The following is a 19,022-nucleotide window of genomic DNA, read 5'->3' as shown; positions in this document are numbered from 1 at the left end:
TCTGTACGGAGTAGCACTGGAGCCCCCCGTGTCTGTACGGAGTAGCACTGGAGCCCCCCGTGTCTGTACGGAGTAGCACTGGAGCCCCCCGTGTCTGTACGGAGTAGCACTGGAGCCCCCCGTGTCTGTACGGAGTAGCACTGGAGCCCCCCGTGTCTGTACGGAGTAGCACTGGAGCCCCCCGTGTCTGTACAGAGTAGCACTGGAGCCCCCCGTGTCTGTACAGAGTAGCACTGGAGCCCCCGTGTCTGTACAGAGTAGCACTGGAGCCCCCCGTGTCTGTACGGAGTAGCACTGGAGCCCCCCGTGTCTGTACGGAGTAGCACTGGAGCCCCCCGTGTCTGTACGGAGTAGCACTGGAGCCCCCCGTGTCTGTACGGAGTAGCACTGGAGCCCCCCGTGTCTGTACGGAGTAGCACTGGAGCCCCCCGTGTCTGTACGGAGTAGCACTGGAGCCCCCCGTGTCTGTACGGAGTAGCACTGGAGCCCCCCGTGTCTGTACGGAGTAGCACTGGAGCCCCCCGTGTCTGTACGGAGTAGCACTGGAGCCCCCCGTGTCTGTACGGAGTAGCACTGGAGCCCCAGTGTCTGTACAGAGTAGCACTGGAGCCCCAGTGTCTGTACAGAGTAGCACTGGAGCCCCCGTGTCTGTACAGAGTAGCACTGGAGCCCCCCGTGTCTGTACGGAGTAGCACTGGAGCCCCCCGTGTCTGTACGGAGTAGCACTGGAGCCCCCCGTGTCTGTACGGAGTAGCACTGGAGCCCCCCGTGTCTGTACGGAGTAGCACTGGAGCCCCCCGTGTCTGTACGGAGTAGCACTGGAGCCCCAGTGTCTGTACCGAGTAGCACTGGAGACCCCCGTGTCTGTACGGAGTAGCACTGGAGCCCCCAGTGTCTGTACGGAGTAACACTGGAGCCCCCCGGGTCTGCAAGCTGCAGCATAGGAACGCTTGTGCACTGTAGTAATGGAGCCAACATTGGTGATCGCTAGTAGTTTCCTGCTAGTCTGGAGCATTTCTTGCATAATGAAAATCTATGATTCTGATCATCGCCCGAGCACAAGTATTTACTTTGTTATTTGGACTGGGGATTGTTCACTGCCGGACATTAGTACAGTATCGCTGCCTTTTACTAGCACAAGACATTGTTGCACATTGTGAACAGGGAGATTAGTTAATTAAAGTTTCAGTCTATTAATTTCTGTTAGATTCATTCACATCATTACTATAAAAACAAAACGCCATGCAATAAACGAGCATTGGGAATCGAACAGGTCTCGCATTTTTGTAGAATCTTTGACAGTCACATTTGGAGGTCCTGGACATTTACAATCAGAGCTTTTATTGGTGAACTGTGCTTTTCCCCATTTATTGTTAAAAAATATTTTTCATATTTAGGGTGGGCAGTCCTTTATGGTCCTTGAACGCGAAAAAGTATTCAACTTAAAAAAAAACAAAAAAAACACTTGAAGCACAGAATTAAATTAAAGAAAGACGCATGGATGCATTGGTTTGGTTATACGTGCAGGAGCTCCTGACTGAGGAGGAAAAGGGGTTCCGCACCCAGCAATACAAGCTTGGGCAGGGCAGAGACCATCCCCCCGCATGACTGACTGCCACCGCTACCAGTCGGTGGGACTGCGCCGACCATGGAAGAATCTCACATCGGGCCAGGGTGAACCTGGGCCACGGAGGGGGTTGGTGCAGAGGAGCAGGACCGGATCCTCTGACCCCATAGACACAGGCACACCGCTGTGACACTCAGAACAGGGGCCGTCCTGTAACAGCTTGCTTTGCAGCCGTTCGTGCCGCAGCGCATGCTGGAACTGCGCATCGCTACTATGCCAGCACTGTAGAAGCAGCAGCCATGGGCGTGTGGCGAGCAAGTTGGCCTACACACTGCGTGGTCCAAATGCAAACATGGAAAGTCCTCCCGCAACAGAGGGTGGACAGAGCTGCCTCAGCACCTGTAGGATCCAACCACGACATCCAACTGGTCAGAAGAACCAAACAGTAGGACGTCACCAGGGAGTTGGCGAATGTTGCTGCCCGGGGCTGGAGATAAGCTTAGATGACAGGACACAAAAAGGGTGGGGATGAACAAAGAAAAGGGTAAGGACCGGGACAAAGTGGGGATTGTCAACCGAACATCCTAGAGGAAGTTGAGGTGATGAACTCTGGGGCTGCGCGAGTGGGACAGAACCTGGTATAATGAAAGCAGCTTGCCAAGTACCCCAATCTAACAGTCAGCTCCTAGCCAATGAGTGGCAACTACCTGAACCATGAGTCCTAGGACACCCAGCAACTAATATGGCAACGTGGACGACAAACAGTTGCTGTGAGTATGAACACGGTGGACTGTTTCTACCAGGATATGATATGATTTGCATGCAAAGATCACAATGTTTTGTCATAAATTTTGATTATCTTTAGTATGGCATACGAGGTCATTTTTGACCAGGACACAGCTGCTCGAGGTAAAATGAAAAAAATATATATGATTTCAAAACAAACCCAAAGAAGACAAAACCAGCTTAAATTCCTTCATGATGACATAGAAGTTGAGCAAACACAGACAAGAGTGACCTGTGGCTCAGAATAAGCGCATCAGGAAGATTTTAACTGCCAGAAAAAAGCCCTGCGATTCTTCTACGCCATCAAGAAGCCACCTGCAGCCTTCAACCCCCTAATAAGGTTAATTGTTTCAAAGCTTTGTCTATCCAACCTTACTTCATGTAAGTGAAGACTGGACTCAAACAGTGAAAACACTATGAAGCACAGGACAAATTCCCAACAGAAACGGCGCACGCACAGTTCAGCAAGAAGGCTTTCTTTTACACCTAGAAACGGCCAAACTCTGATTTCAAAGCAACATTAAGGAGATTTCTCAGTTGCTCAATATCTAAAAGCGAATCTTGAAATTCTAGAAAGTGACCCAAACACCCTACGTTAGAGGGCGCTGAAAGAAACGAAGAAGTCACATCCCCAATTCCCCTTGATGCCATCTCAGAAGCCAAACTGCCCTCTAGAGAAACCCCCGCAGAATACCAACACTGGACTCCCAAGCTGTAGGAGGCCCTTCCCGGGTCAAGGAATAGACCCCTAAGAGGCCATACACAATGTGACAAAAGTCACACCTAGGACAACCCTGGCTAAAATACTGCAGATCAGTGGGGAGCTGTACCCTTGCCGAACACAACTGTGGAAAAAAACCAAAGCACAGACACACACTCACCATACACACAAGCGGAGTGACCACAGGCTGGCAGACAGATCAAGCCACACCTGGGACAACCCTGGCTAAAATACTGCAGATCAGTGGGAAGCTGTACCCTTGCCGAACACAGAACTGTGGTAAAAAACCCAAAGCACAGACACACTCACCATACATACAAGCCGAGTGACCACAGGCGGGCGGACAGATCAAGCCACACCTAGGACAACCCTGGCTAAAATACTGCAGATCAGTGGGGAGCTGTACCCTTGCCGAACACAGAACTGTGGTAAAAACCCAAAGCACAGACACACACTCACCATACATACAAGCCGAGTGACCACAGGCGGGCGGACAGATCAAGCCACACCTAGGACAACCCTGGCTAAAATACTGCAGATCAGTGGGAAGCTGTACCCTTGCCGAACACAGAACTGTGGTAAAAACCCAAAGCACAGACACACTCACCATACATACAAGCCGAGTGACCACAGGCGGGCGGACAGATCAAGCCACACCTAGGACAACCCTGGCTAAAATACTGCAGATCAGTGGGAAGCTGTACCCTTGCCTAACACATAACTGTGGTAAAAACCCAAAGCACAGACACACACTCACCATACATACAAGCCGAGTGACCACAGGCTGGCAGACAGATCAAGCCACACCTAGGACAACCCTGGCTAAAATACTGCAGATCAGTGGGAAGCTGTACCCTTGCCGAACACATAACTGTGGTAAAAACCCAAAGCACAGACACACTCACCATACATACAAGCCGAGTGACCACAGGCGGGCGGACAGACAGATCAAGCCACACCTAGGACAACCCTGGCTAAAATACTGCAGATCAGTGGGAAGCTGTACCCTTGCCGAACACAGAACTGTGGTAAAAAACCCAAAGCACAGACACACTCACCATACATACAAGCCGAGTGACCACAGGCGGGCGGACAGATCAAGCCACACCTAGGACAACCCTGGCTAAAATACTGCACATCAGTGGGGAGCTGTACCCTTGCCGAACACAGAACTGTGGTAAAAACCCAAAGCACAGACACACTCACCATACATACAAGCCGAGTGACCACAGGCGGGCGGACAGATCAAGCCACACCTAGGACAACCCTGGCTAAAATACTGCAGATCAGTGGGAGCTGTACCCTTGCCGAACACATAACTGTGGTAAAAACCGAAAGCACAGACACACACTCACCATACATACAAGCCGAGTGACCACAGGCGGGCGGACAGATCAAGCCACACCTAGGACAACCCTGGCTAAAATACTGCACATCAGTGGGGAGCTGTACCCTTGCCGAACACAGAACTGTGGTAAAAACCCAAAGCACAGACACACTCACCATACATACAAGCCGAGTGACCACAGGCGGGCGGACAGATCAAGCCACACCTAGGACAACCCTGGCTAAAATACTGCAGATCAGTGGGAGCTGTACCCTTGCCGAACACATAACTGTGGTAAAAACCCAAAGCACAGACACACACTCACCATACATACAAGCCGAGTGACCACAGGCGGGCGGACAGATCAAGCCACACCTAGGACAACCCTGGCTAAAATACTGCAGATCAGGTGGGAGCTGTACCCTTGCCGAACACAGAACTGTGGTAAAAACCCAAAGCACAGACACACTCACCATACATACAAGCCGAGTGACCACAGGCTGGCAGACAGACCAAGCCACACCTAGGACAACCCTGGCTAAAATACTGCAGATCAGTGGGAAGCTGTACCCTTGCCGAACACATAACTGTGGTAAAAACCCAAAGCACAGACACACTCACCATACATACAAGCCGAGTGACCACAGGCTGGCAGACAGATCACGGCACAAACTCAGAGGGCAGAATGTGTCAACACTTGCTGGAGAAGAGAGAGACTTTATGCTACACTGCCATACCTACAAAGACCCCTGGGAAAAGTACTTTCCCACGTTCTGCAAGCAAGGGGCCAGCCAGCTTGCTACTAGACTTTAATATCTAATGCATTTTACAGGATTACTCTGTCAGACTTGTCCTGCCAGTAAAGTACCTTGCATTGCACCCCATAAACCGAGGCAGAAGTGAAAGAAGAGAGGGACCTGAGGTGTAACAAGACTCTCCAGTCCTCAAGGACTGTTCACATGGAAGTCATTTAAGGGTCACAGCTGTGACCCCCTCTTGCTCCTTGCGACCCCTGGCACTGCCCCGGTGACCCCTGGCTTCAGATCAGCAGCCACAAAGAGCTAGCCGAGTAATACTTGTTTTCTGAACAGGAAACACGCAGGACAACTGGTCTTTAAATGACTTCCTCAAGACTTAAGATTCGTTTCCCTGCCTCTCTGTTGTCTGAGGGGACAGATTGATGGTTTCTCTTTGCTTGCATTTCGGCCTGGCCTGGTTTCCCACTTTGTTTCAACTAATATTAAAGGGCAAGGAATTGACACAAGTCTCAAGTTTACATGTTTCTTACAATCAGAGCAAGGAGGGAGAAGTTTGATGGGCCTGCTGCTTGTGCATAGGTCGGATACATTTTTAAGACATGCATTTGCATATTTCTACAGGTATATTTTTATTTCTGTGTACACAATCTGGGTAGTCATTCTTCCCTGTTTAATTGTACACCTTTTAAATTCTGTACTCACAAAGTTTAGAAAACATAAAATATTCATGATACTTTAACCGAGCTTCTTTGTAATGACGCCCTCCACTCCACATCTGTCTGTTGCATGTACCTAGCAATGACAGTCACCACCATTAGGAGATGGGCAAAAAGTATTTAATGCATGACGTTTCTATCAGAGATAGGTTACCCTAAAAGACATTTGTTGCATCTGCTTTAATGCAGCACAAGGTCGACGGTTGGAAAGGCCCAAATGAATCTTAATGGGCTGGCAGGTCCTCTATCTGAGCAGCAAGGCAGAGAAGCAGGAAAGATGCATGGCAACGAATACAAGATACCACACAAGTCTTCTGTATAGCAATCCCTGCCACTGTTTTTTGACTCATTGTAATTACAGAAATGTGTCCTCGTAAGCAAATCAGCAATTGCTGCTTAAAACACTGCAGTCCGCCCCCATGCGGCCTCCGTTTACAAGGTGGACTACAAGATGGAGACACATTTGGGACTTGTTGGACGTCATGGATAAGCGAGTCCTCCCGTCCCCGTGACACGGCACATACGAGCCGGTGTCTGCAGGACCATTCAACGTAAAGCTGGAAAACCTCGCCAAACTGAGGCCAGAGTGAGCTCTACCGATCATCTGCTACTAGGCCGAAGAACATTAAATCTGTTGCATCATTGCAGAGCTATTATTATGAAGACTTGAAGCATACCGTGCAACGAAGTGCACATATATTTAAATATACACGAAGGGCACGTGTATTTGTGAAGATCAGAAAGGGCCTTTAGCTGTGGACCCAAAGAGGCTTTACTGCACTGGTGAAGCTCAATTACTTGTGTCTTACACAACCCTAGTCTCGCTCAGTTCTTTGTTGAGATGGCTTGAAGGCACTTCTCATTAACGAATGGCTCAAGCATCAGCCTGGCATGAAAACAAAAAGTCTTACCTATTAAGTGGGTCACGTTCCCAGGTCGCTTGGTCAAATTCCCACGCCACTTGGTCAAGGGAAATATCACTTCCTTCAAGGTGGCCATCGCGATGATCCATCGGCTCATGGGTTCTCAGGTCAACTTCCATCTCTCCTGGGGAAAAAGCCATCCCGCAGTCTGGAACGGCATTTTCCCCTATGGAAACATCACTTTGCTCCACGGCAATGTCATTTCCTTCCAGGTACACACCATCTTGTCCCTGGTTAATGACATTCCCGCCGGGTTGAACATTGCTTCCATCTGGGTATACATCGCTTGCTCCATGGTGAGCGTTACTCCCTCCCCCCACCCCAATCTTCCCATGGTCACCTAAGATACTTATATCAGTCACTTCCACAGCATTCTCCGTGGCAACAATCTGCTTGTTATACTCTATCTCGATTCCTTTCTGGTAGTGCTCTCCTCCCCTTCCAACTAGTTGCGCCCATAGTCCCATTTGGCGCGACACCCAGACCGATCTTCTTGACCTTCCCTGCCCTGGTCGTGTTCTTCATCGCCACATGAGTAGAGTCTGTCCCAGCTCTCTCCCTTCTTGCCCCAGCTAGCGCTCGTTACCACGCTCTTCATTCCCACACTTGTTTGAATCCAGGTCGGAGTATTCACACGCTCTGATTGGCTCTGCATTATGACATCATCTGTACAAGATGCTCACCAAGCTTCAGGTATTCATGATGGTTCTATCAGGACATGTGGCTTTGTGCTTAGGCCCTGGGCTTTAAGTCAGCACGTCGGGTCTTCAGGTACATGCATTCATTTCTGGAATATTACTAACTTCAGAGCTCCAATATCTGGACCCACTCAACCGACGACGGGTACAAGTGTGCTACAAGAGTTTCTCATCGCCATTCTACGGGTACTTTCAGTCCATCAGGTAACGCTCTTCTTTACTCAGGGCTGTAACTGACTGAACCTTCCTACTTGCTCTTTGTCTCCACCTACCTCCTGCTACATGAAGCCTCTTAGAATGCTTTGAGGCACAGAGGAAGCCAGGCACTTTCATTCTGGAGAAAAGAAACCAAAACTGTAGGAACTTCATCCTACGGCCAAGTCTCTTAAATGTGCCCTCCACGCAGCTCCCAATCTTGGACTTCCGGCCCAATAACAGGGGAGGCATATGGCTGTCAGGGAATACCATGAGGATAACACGCATTGGCAAAGTCAACAGGTCTTGCCTTGCTTTGAATATTAAGTGGCTTTCTCCTCGATGGCTTCAGAGAACTGCCACACAGGCAGATGTGAAGTGAAGGACACAAACGTATAATTGTAGATTTCTTTATTAACTGAGGAGCATCAATCAGATACAACGTCCCTCTCCAACTCCAGCAACAATTCTGGTCAACCACGCAGTGGAACCAGAATCCCCATACAAACCCAAACATTCTATGCCACACGAGGATGCAAGGTAACTAGTTACCAAGCAACACAACAAGATGGCATCTTGCAATCATTATTATTTTTTTTTTGCTTAAGTGAAAAAACATTATATGATGATCAACCTGCATGCGTACACATGCTTAAATGACATTAATAGTTTTTCATGAAGCATAAAAACACCCATTACCAGATGGTTGCCTTCTGTGTGCCACTGAACACTAAGTCGCATAAAGGATTTTTTTTTAATCACTCTAGATAACTGGACAACAGTTTTGGCTTTGCCAATGCTTTTAACATAAGTAAACCAGGATTGGTAACGGCAAAAGTATAAACGCAAGGGAGTGGTGGCCGGCGGTAGCAGGGCCACAGTCTGCAGTTCAGGGGCAAGGAGGAGCACTGAGGCAGCAAAGAGGGCAGGGCAAACAGGATGTGGTTCCCACAGATGACTTTTTACAGCTTCACCCTATCATAAAAGCCCACGCAAAACATAATGGCAAACCCATGCACCCTTTGACGAAATGATAGGACTTTAATGACAGCTCGCCCAACAAATGACAAATCTTTTTAAAAAAAAAATGCAATCAGCCAATGGCTTAAGAGGGCTGACCTAAAGCACACTGCATGCGTTTGTTGTATGTACATAGAAGAACACTGATACAAAGAGGTCTCAGACAGACACTTATAAATCTTTGTAAGGTAGATCCAAAAAGGAGGTTGCACAGTGTGTCCCAGTCTCCCGCCACCCCCTCATGACCCCTTCCCATCGACATCCACTTTTAGATACAAGAACCGTGTCAATGCAAGAGAATATTTTGATTCCAGTATCAGTTTTAGTTGCAGCAACAATCATAATAATATTTCGGAGTTCGACCAGGTAGATAACAGGGCCAGGCAAGGCAGACGTGGGCAACGTGCACCAGCATCCTCCATGATCGCTCTCCACGCTGGAAGCCAGCCACTTTACAAGCTGTGAGTTTGAGAACTCTCGCGAAGGCTTTACAGACATCTGCAGCTACTTCTCTGAGGAGTAGAACATTCTCACCGATATCTCTGTATATGCAGCACTGACGGATGTCTTAACAATAAGGGAGTGGCTGTTTTTGCCAATGGGGGAGACTCTTCAGTGTTAGAAGTGAAGTAAGATGCAGGATTTCCATTACTCCCTTAGTATGTTATGGGGTACAGTTTTGTCCACTGACAAAACAGGCTTAAAACCAGGTCTGGACCATGCTCATAGATGAGGCTCTTCGGCACCACCCATGGGTCTCCGGGGTTTGGGTGTATCCTGTTCAGCCAGTCACAGTGGCGCTAAGAATTGCCCACAGGATGGCCTGGTGCAGCCTGCAGCAGGACCCGACCTCTCCCAAGGACTGAGAAGGGCAACAAACGCTTGGGGTGACCCCATGGCAGAGCTTCTACAATGGACCATGACTGTCCATTGTATTCCATGAGGTGAGTCCGTGTAAGTGGTGCTAGTGCTCCCTGAAAGGCCTGGCTTGCGACTGGATCTGGTACATGAAACATCAGGAGAGGTGACTCGCCTGAATGATGGATGATGTAAGACGGATAGGGTCTCTCTAGGACAAACAATGGAGGGTGACTTAAGAGGGATAAAGGTGGTCTGAAGGGGTGATTTAATAGAAGTACTGACATCAGAAGAACGTGGAATGTTGGAGTTAGAATGTGAGAAATCAGTTGCTTGAAAGACGTGGAATGCTTGGTCGCATAATAAATGAGCTAATTTAACATTCATTTGTGTAGTGTATTACTACACAAAATTGATGGCGAGTTACGGCCAAGCCTTATTCTGGAACCAACGTATGCCCAGCCGGTGTTTCCCATAAAACCTTTCAGATTTTGACTAAGAACTTTCAAGGAGCGTCTTTCTAAATGTGCGGCAGTAGAGATTATGAAGGCCAGTGTCCCGTTGAGAAGCTCCTTTGCAGCGGGTGCCTCCTTCCCGTTATCGGCAGGGGAGCTGCAAGGCTAGAGCGCTTAACGGAGCACTGGGTGCCCAAATTCTGTGTGCCCCACCCTCCAGAAAACAAAAAGTAAATTGGCAATTAAAAGTTTATATTCGTGGCCAGGTATTGATAACCAGGTAGAAAAGGAAGTCCGAGATTGCCATGTATTCATGTCAGCTGATAAATCTTTGAAGACATTGAGACCACCTATGGGCAATACATTTGAGTGCCCGAAAGCCCCTTGGGAAAAAGTGGCAGTTGACACTATGGGGTCAATTGGGAATACTCAAAAATATATTGTAGTATTGATGGGATGTATTTTCCTGGTGGCCTTGCATCAAAATTGTTAACAAAATAAATGCGGATACAATACTAGGGTTCATAAACAAGGTTTTCTAGAATGAAGGGATACCCAGCATTTTACTGAGTGACAATGATGTAAAATCTGTCTCAGAGAAAGCTAAGGAATTTTTTTTTTTTAATGTGGGGTTTGCCACAGGACAACATCCTGGGACAATCAAAGCGGAAATGGAATGATAGAACGCTTTAACAGAGTTACCAAGGGAGCCATTCAGTTAGCATTAAAAAAACAATTCTTGTTGAGTGATGCAACAAAATAAAACTCTTTGGTCATATTGATCAACAGAAATGGCATGCACAGGGTTTTCCCCATTTGCATTAATTAGAAGAAGGAAACCTACATCAAAGTTTAACCAAGGATGGTTACCCACTCCCACAAGTGTGACCAGATCTTTGGAAAAGGTCAGAGAAAAAAAAATAAGAAACAAGAATACAAAAAATACTACAACAGGAAATATAGGGTCAAACAAAGCAAGTTAAAGCTTGGACAATGGGTTAGGATTAAGAAACAAAGCTTAGTTCCCAAGGGAGTTAGTTCTTACTTTGAACCTAAACGCATTAAAAAAGTTTTCAATAATGCAGTCAGATTTGAAGATGGTAAGGTGTGGAATTTAGAGAGAGTTGGTGCGGGTTAGGGAAAATGCAGAGTAGAAATGGTAGAGAAACAAAATGGTAGGACACTGTTGGAAACCCACTCCCACACTAGAAGGGGTGGTGGTGGTCTTCCGGACACACTGTGGTAGCTTGGCTCGAGTGGTCAGGAATCAGGCTCCGTGCTAAGCATACAACATACCCAAACAATAACCATGCGTGCATCCATTCCAAAAACGACTCTACACCGTAAAAATTATGAAAATAACTTTCTTTATCTTCTTTTTCTCTTAGTTGCTGATTGGAGAAAATAAATAACAATCACAATATACAAACTTTTTTAGAAAGTGCAGGTCAAATAAATACTGGCTTAATGATTCAATAAATAGGGGTGATCATAAATACTGAAGGCATAAATAAAAGTGCAATACAGACAGGCAATTAAATATTCTGAGGCAATAAATACTGTAACCAATAAATATTGTGCATCAATAAATACTGTGGACCAATAAATACAGTGGAACAATAAATAGGTTAAATACAATAAATACAGTGCCCCTAATAAATACTTAAAAGCTGACAGTGACACTCATGGAATCAGATCACTTTTGAATTCCTAAGGGCTGATTTGGCCCAGGCACAGCTTGGGGGGATGTGGAAGGCTTGGGGGTGTCTACTCCCTGGCTTGGTCAAGGCTGAGGCCTAAACTGAGGTAGATAAAGGGGGAAAATACCAGAGACCTGGCTCTCTCTCTCCACACAACTTCTCTAGATTAGTCCCAGTTCACCCCTGGCACAGTCAGGTTGGTTCCAGCACCTCCCTAGCCCCTTAGAGCAGTCTCTCAGGTCTCCACAGGGCCTTAGGCGCCCTCTACTCCACTTACTGCCCTTTTTCTGATGCTCCGACGCCGCTGGAGTCGGGTCGATGCCGTGAGGCGGTTCCAGCTTGATGTCGGCGGCCTCGGCACAATGTCAGTTCTTTGACGACGCCGGCAGGCGGCTCCGGTCTCGATGTCAGCGGCCTCGGTTCGATCTCGGCCTCCGATTCGATGGCGTCGGGCAGTCTTACTCGATGTCGACTTCGGGCGGCTCCGGTCCGATGGCGACCTCGGCTTCGATGACGTCGGCCGGCCTTGCCTCGATGTCGACTTCCGGCGGCTCCGGAGTGCGATCCTCACTCCCGACCTCCGGTGCTCCTCGCAGGTTTCCGGCGACTCCGGAGTGCGACCTCCACTCCCGACCTCCGGCACGATTCTCACAGGTTCCGGCGACTCCGGAGTGCGATCCTCACTCCCGACCTCCGTTACCCTTCACCTCGGTCTCCGACGACTCCGGAGGGCGGACTTCACTCCTCCGATGACGCCGCTCACTCGACCTCGGGTGACTTCCTCCTCGACCTCTGGTATTCCTCACGACCTCTGACGGCGCCCTCTCTCGACCTCTGGCGGCTCCGGGTACGACGTCTGCTTTTCCAGTCAGCGCCGCTTCTCCACCTCGGGCTCCAGGTCTTAGGCTACTCGACGTCGGACTTCAGGGAAACCAGCTTCCAGGTCAGGATCTTGCTGTTCTCTTGTTTCTAAGGCCTGTTCCTGCTGTCCAGGTCCTCAGGATGGTTTTTCTGACTTCTTCCCACACAGGGCTCTAGGCTGGGCTCCGTCAGTAGGGACTAGTATCAAGGGTGGGTTTATGGACCCCACTCCAGGCACAAGTTTCCACCCCTGCTGCTTCACTCCTTCCTCCTTCACGTTTTTGCTGCTCACTCCTCACCAGTCAGGTGCCAACTGCCAGCTCCAACTGCCAACTCTCTCTCTTAGCTTCCCAACATTCTAAACCGCCTCCAACTGTCACAGGGTTCTGGAATGTTCTGGAAGGTGCTGGTAGGTTCCAGTGGATGCTGGTGATGTCACAGGTGGCCACCATTTTGTGCTCCAGGCCCTCAGACAGAAGTTTCAGGGGTAGGTAAAATGGCTCCCTGAATCTGCAGCAACACTAAAAAGTCTGGTGGTTCCCAAAAAGGAAAAATTCAAACAGGGTTTGAGGCAAAAGTGGGACAAAATAAATAATGATGAGGAGGGACCACCCAAAGGGCTGACAGGTCTAACAGACACACAATCTGGAAGAAGATATTGTAACTACAGAGCACCAGGAGGGTGTGGTGAACAACTAAATAACACATAGGGGGAGAAAAGTGAATGATCAGTCCAGGAGTGGAGAAGAAAACATGGGACAAGAAGATAGTGGAACTCATTTAAATTCCATTCCTGTGCCTTGCACTGGCAAATTGACTAGAAGACCAAAGAGATTAATTAAGCGTCCCATTCAGTTAGGTAATTATCTTTGAGATTAATGAAAGCTAGATTACATACTTTCCCCCCGCCACCCCCATAGGCTATATGGTGAATTTCACTATTTAAAATGTATCAATGCAATGATCATACTTTTTCAATATGATGTAAAGAAGGGTTTTCATTTAGGTTTAAAAGGGGGGGGGGATGAAGTAATGACATCAGTAGAACGTGGAATGTGAGAAAAGACAGTTGGAGAAATCAATTGCTTGGAGGATGCGGAGCGCTTGGTCACAATAAAGGTGCTTATTTAACTTCCATTTGTGTAGCGTGTGACTACATGGTCATTACGAGACAAGAAGACCAGAAACTGGTCTGAAGTTGTACAGACAACCCAGAAGACGCAGCGTGGGAGGAAGCACTGAAGTGTTACAGGGACCTGCCATAAAAAGACCACTAAGGCTAAAATCACTGAAATATTTACAAATGTCCTGTTATACGTGGACCAGGGTGTTTAAGATGGGATTAAAGATTTGATGATCCGGAGAAGGTACGTTGAAACGGACAGGAGCACACAAACTACACTGGCCTCTGAGCTGAACTTATACAGAAATGTCCATTGTGGTGAAAAACTAAATGAAATTCTGGCAAGAACACAATTTCAATTAAAACAAAGGAATTTACCAAAATAATAACACATGAAAAACCAAAAAAGATAAACCTCTTCCTCTCCCAAAATTAACGAGACAAAAACTAAGCCTCAACACCTGATATTATCATCCAAGTACCTTTGCTCTGATAGGGGCCTACCTGTGCAAACAATCATAGCAGCTGGTACCACTTCTACTCTCACACAGGCAGGTAGGTATCAACGCCACCGACCATCCGAGCATCCCATGAGCATTCCTCTACCGCCCCATAGTATACTACACTATAACCTCAATGGCTACTTAGACAACCGCTACAACTGCAGTCGCCGTCTTCATGACCTGTTCTCCCAACACATACACTCCATCTTTTACTGAACCATCCAGCGCCTGAGCAGCACCATAGGTTACATCATCAGCACCACGCATTTCAGAACATTTACAACAGTTGCCCTTCAACTCACCTGGTTCTTCACTTCCACCAAGTCTGCATGTTGCACCCCAACTCCTCCGACACACATTGAAACTATTGTATGCTTGCTCATTCGACTTGTTTACAACCATCACACTTTCACAGAATCCAAATGTAACTCCCTCACATCGTTCGCATAAATATTCCTCTGCTAACTTGTGTACAGTTTTGTATCCGGCCCCCTGGTCCTCAAATGAAAAGCAGAGTGTACATGCACCAGAAAATACGGTAACAGCAAAAACCAGCACTATTCAATACTCGACTCACCCTGGACAAGGAGTTCCCTGCCTGCTAATCCCAAGAAATGTGTCAACCATCTTCAGCAATGAAGAGCACAAAACACTATTAGCAACTTTCACTACACAATGGAATGACCGAACAGTCCTTGACTGATTCTTTTCATCCCTCACAGAAAAACACAAATGTATCCATAAGGGCTCAGCCAACCTCTCCCACTTACGCCTGCACAGTCTCTTGAGAATTTGTACTATCATCTTTAGCGCATAACCAGAACCAGTGGGTCATGCTATTAAATCAAGAGACCTCTGTAGGGCTTCATGAGGAGCAGCAAAAGTATATAAAATAGTGTCAACACTCAAAGACTTCCTGGTACTAATACCGTACCTCACACTTTAAATCCGGTGAACAATGGTCTGCCGGAAAGGGAGTGCTACAAAAACTGAATTAGCACCCCTCTCAGGTGGGATCACACATCCCGAAATACTATCCTTCAATTGATTTCATGAAGCTGAAATATTCCTCTCTGAACCTTAACCCACGACTCGAAACTCGAAACATGTGGCCGCGTTAGACTACAAACACAGGTTCGAAACCCCAGAGCAAAAGAAGGCCCAAAGCACGTGTTTAATAACATCTACTATGCAAGAGTAGACGCTCCAACCCAAAACCAATTCCCAGCTCATAGCTCAAACCCTAGTCATGTCCCGCTGGATGAGGGTAACACCCTCTGCATTTCCACAACCTTTCTGGATCCCGCCAAAGAAACAATGGCATCAAACCGAAATAACACACTGCAATAATGAATAACAGGCTAATAGGCATTCTCCACCTGTGCCCCCAGGCTTGAAATCCAACCCCTCAATGAACAGACTTCGTTTCTTTCCCACAATTTACATGTCGACTAAAATCCCACTTTGGATGCAACGCTTCTGGACAACCAACCAATCATGCACCCACATAAATGCTGCAGGTCTACCTTAATAAAGACCAACTACAGCCGATGGCCACCATGCCCATTCTGTTCTCCTATTCCTTTTCACCTACATTGTCCACGCTCAAGTTCGAATATAAGCTGCATACGGTTTCACAGCATAAAGCACACACTTTTCAGCTAAATCCCCTTCATTCAGGTAACACAGCTCTTCATCTTAGAGATTGCTCCCTCTCCTGTGGTCTTACATCTGCATCAGAACCACTTCTCACCCATCCTCATAATCTGCAATCGCTCAGCAGCGTGTGATACTCTTATCTCTCACTTTCCTATCTATCCTCGTCACCCTTAGCTTCATCCTTCCCAACGCTGTGGCGCTCATGATTTTTCACACCAACTCCCTAACTGTTGGCATCCCAAAGACTCATCCCAAAGACTCATCCCAAAGACTCATCCCAAAAACTCATCCCAAAAACTCCAGTCTTCAGCATCGCCTTTTCGCACTTTATTGCACGTCTGCTGGAAGTGCTACCAATTGCATAATTATAACAACTGTTGCTAGAGATACAAGTCCAAGCAGGAAAAGAATATTTAAAAATGTGGAGAAAAGACAAAAGAAAAGTAGAAATTTACCAACACCAGGTTGTGATTGATATCTACACAGTACTTAATGAGAAAATATCAGAGGGCATCTTATAGGATAAGACCTTTTAATTTCACTATTGACAAATTAATACATTTAGATTCCAACTAGGTCAACCTTGATTTACAATTTCCTAATCTCAGATGTTTATTTTTTACTGTAAATACTCAAAAGGTTCAGGTTCGAGTAGTCATTGCTATGGAGTTCGCTAATATGCATTGCATCAGGATAGCTCACGTACACCTCCCAATCGTACTACATTGTTCCATAATCCTGACCTGTAGTTGCAGATCGCGCTTCCCATATAAAGCAGACAATAAGGGCACTGACATATGCACACAATGTACCCGTTTCTACCGTTTTAAAAACACTGATTTTCTAATACCATAACATCACTCCCAGGAATTTCATACACGTTTTAAAGAGTTTGACAATAGGCTAGATGACCCTCCCTTCATCCAACTGAAGCTCTAACAGGGCTACTATCTGTTTATCCAACTTAACAATGTTCACCTCAACTGGAATTCACTTCACAGGTCTCTGAATGCGCCTTCTACTGTGCAGTGGGCAAAATCTTGATCAACATACCTTGTTCAACTAAGATCTTCTGCCATTGGCCTCCAGATGCTTTCTGGAGCGCTGGAGATGGTCTGATCTGCAAAAAGGAACGAATAGCTGAAAAAAAAAAACACAAATGACAAGGTGAACCTTCAAACGCGGTTGATTCAGTAATGTAATATTAAACAAATTCACACCCAACTCTGACGCAATCTCAAATTTTGTGACAGTACAAATGCAGGAGTGAAGGTACCCCCAAGAAGAATGCAGGAAGAAGACACATGCATGATGCGAGATAAATAAACATTATCAGGAGCGGAGAGCTTCTTACGAACTCATGTCTCTTCTCCATTGAAACTGCTTTCATATAAATACGCCAATTCAATAACATCTCTATTGCTTAGTAAACTCTATAATAACGCAACTCAATCATTCAGAAGTGCAAAGAATTCCAATAGCAATGCTGGTGATATCTCGTCTGCATCTTCGAGACAGACAGGGAGAGACCACACTCAAAGCCTTGACCGCCCTCATCCAGGGTCTCACAGTCGGCAGTTTTGGGACATGGTTTAAGGTGGTACCAGCTCCTTATGCAGTTTTACTTCCGAATCCCATGGAAGGTATACAAACAACACAATGCGTTGAAAGCTTTGTTTGTGTATATAGAAGTGCATAAACGCAAGTAGATCGGTAATTCCAGTGCATGTTGGTGTGCATCCACTTGGAGATCACCACCTCCTCCTTCTTGTCTTTGAGAGTAGAATCATCTCCCAAAGATGCTTCCGAATAGAAATGTTTGTGGGAGTCCTTCCTGGTGGACTGCTACAGCACACAGTAAAAAGAGGAGATTACTTTAGCATTCTTATGCGCAGAGTTAGTCCTTGATGACAGTAATCGTCTCTCAAGCCGCAGACAAAATCACACCAGGCAAATAAGGGACAGTAACCCCTGCAAGTGAACGGCTCCCAGGGCATCTGAAAGCCCCAGCACTGCTACGTCTACCACCCCTCTTCCCACTCCCTCCGTTCTGAACCTCTGTTTGCTGCCACAACTTGAAGAACTGTTGAGGGAAGTTTCCAAAGCAGTCTGATCAGATTCCAAACAAACCCAGATGCAAGCTTCTCGGTCTTGGATTCAAGCCCATGGAACAACCATCGTCATAAAGACTCAGAATATTGGGGATCATCAAGCCTTGGAGGAGGACCTCCATTAGTGCCCCTAGGGAGCATTCTGCCTACCTGAAAATGCCAACAGGAATCTTAGCACCTCCCCAACACCATCTCCCCATTCTGTGACCCTGTGCACAATCTTTGAGTGGTTCCCCTACATCCTCCTGGTATGCTCCCCAAGCCCGCCTCTACAACGTGCCACTGCTACACTTTATAAATACCTGTTACGAACCGATATGAAATGTTCTTCCGCCCCTAACACTCCAGCCAATAACCCAAGTGTTATTGTTGGCCTCAAGCAGCATTCCAGCTTCAGTCAGTGATGAAGAACAGAATAATGTCCAAGACCAGGAGGAACCGGATAGCTCATCCCCAAAGCATTATTTCAAGACCAGAATTATACACTCCGTCAAACCTTTATCTAAAAACGAACAGCATTCGAAGCGGGTGGTGGACATTAAACATCAATCTTGAATATAAAGTTTTGAAACCTCCTCAGAGTCAGCAGTGAGCCTCGATTTTTAGCTCTTTGTGCAATGAAGCCAACATGCGTCGAACGTAAGACCACGAGCGGAGGAAGACGCTTCTTGGCCGCTTCACGTACTATACACAAAGCCCGCATTCAGCGAATCACAAATACCTCCATTCTGTGAGTCCGAATGCAAACAGCTGTATACCACTGTGTGCCAAGCCACACTAAGTACATTGTATTCTGCCCACATCTGAACAGTCTCTTTTCTTCTATAAAGTCCTTGGTGACGAAGACAAATATTTCAAATATACAGGCAATTCAACATGAAGTCATGAACAGAAGAAATAGACCATGTGTGCCCAGAATTGGTGTGTGAGCAGCCAGGTGTGGTGGGGATGGGGCTGACCGTGATCTGTGAGGGGGGGGTATGGGCGGGGGTCGCTTCTACCCGTACCAGCTCTCAATTAAAGTAAGTAAATGCTACAAGT

General features: G+C 47.0%; 1 protein-coding gene across 4 annotated transcripts in view; it reads right to left on the bottom strand.

The window, feature by feature from the left end:
* PCYT1A (phosphate cytidylyltransferase 1A, choline) overlaps positions 1 to 19,022 on the bottom strand; it is a 185,770-nt gene that overhangs the window by 129,128 nt on the left and 37,620 nt on the right. For all 4 annotated transcript variants that reach the window (XM_085635974.1, XM_085635976.1, XM_085635975.1 and 1 more), the window contains exon 2: positions 16,924 to 17,010. The gene's annotated coding sequence lies outside the window, so the exon portion shown is untranslated. The remainder of the gene's footprint in view (positions 1 to 16,923; positions 17,011 to 19,022) is intronic.

This window comes from Triturus cristatus, chromosome 11 (assembly GCF_964204655.1).
Source record: "Triturus cristatus chromosome 11, aTriCri1.1, whole genome shotgun sequence".
NCBI classification, from domain to species: domain Eukaryota; kingdom Metazoa; phylum Chordata; class Amphibia; order Caudata; family Salamandridae; genus Triturus; species Triturus cristatus.
Note: the sequence above shows the minus strand (reverse complement) of the source record. Positions and strands in the feature narration are given on the sequence as shown.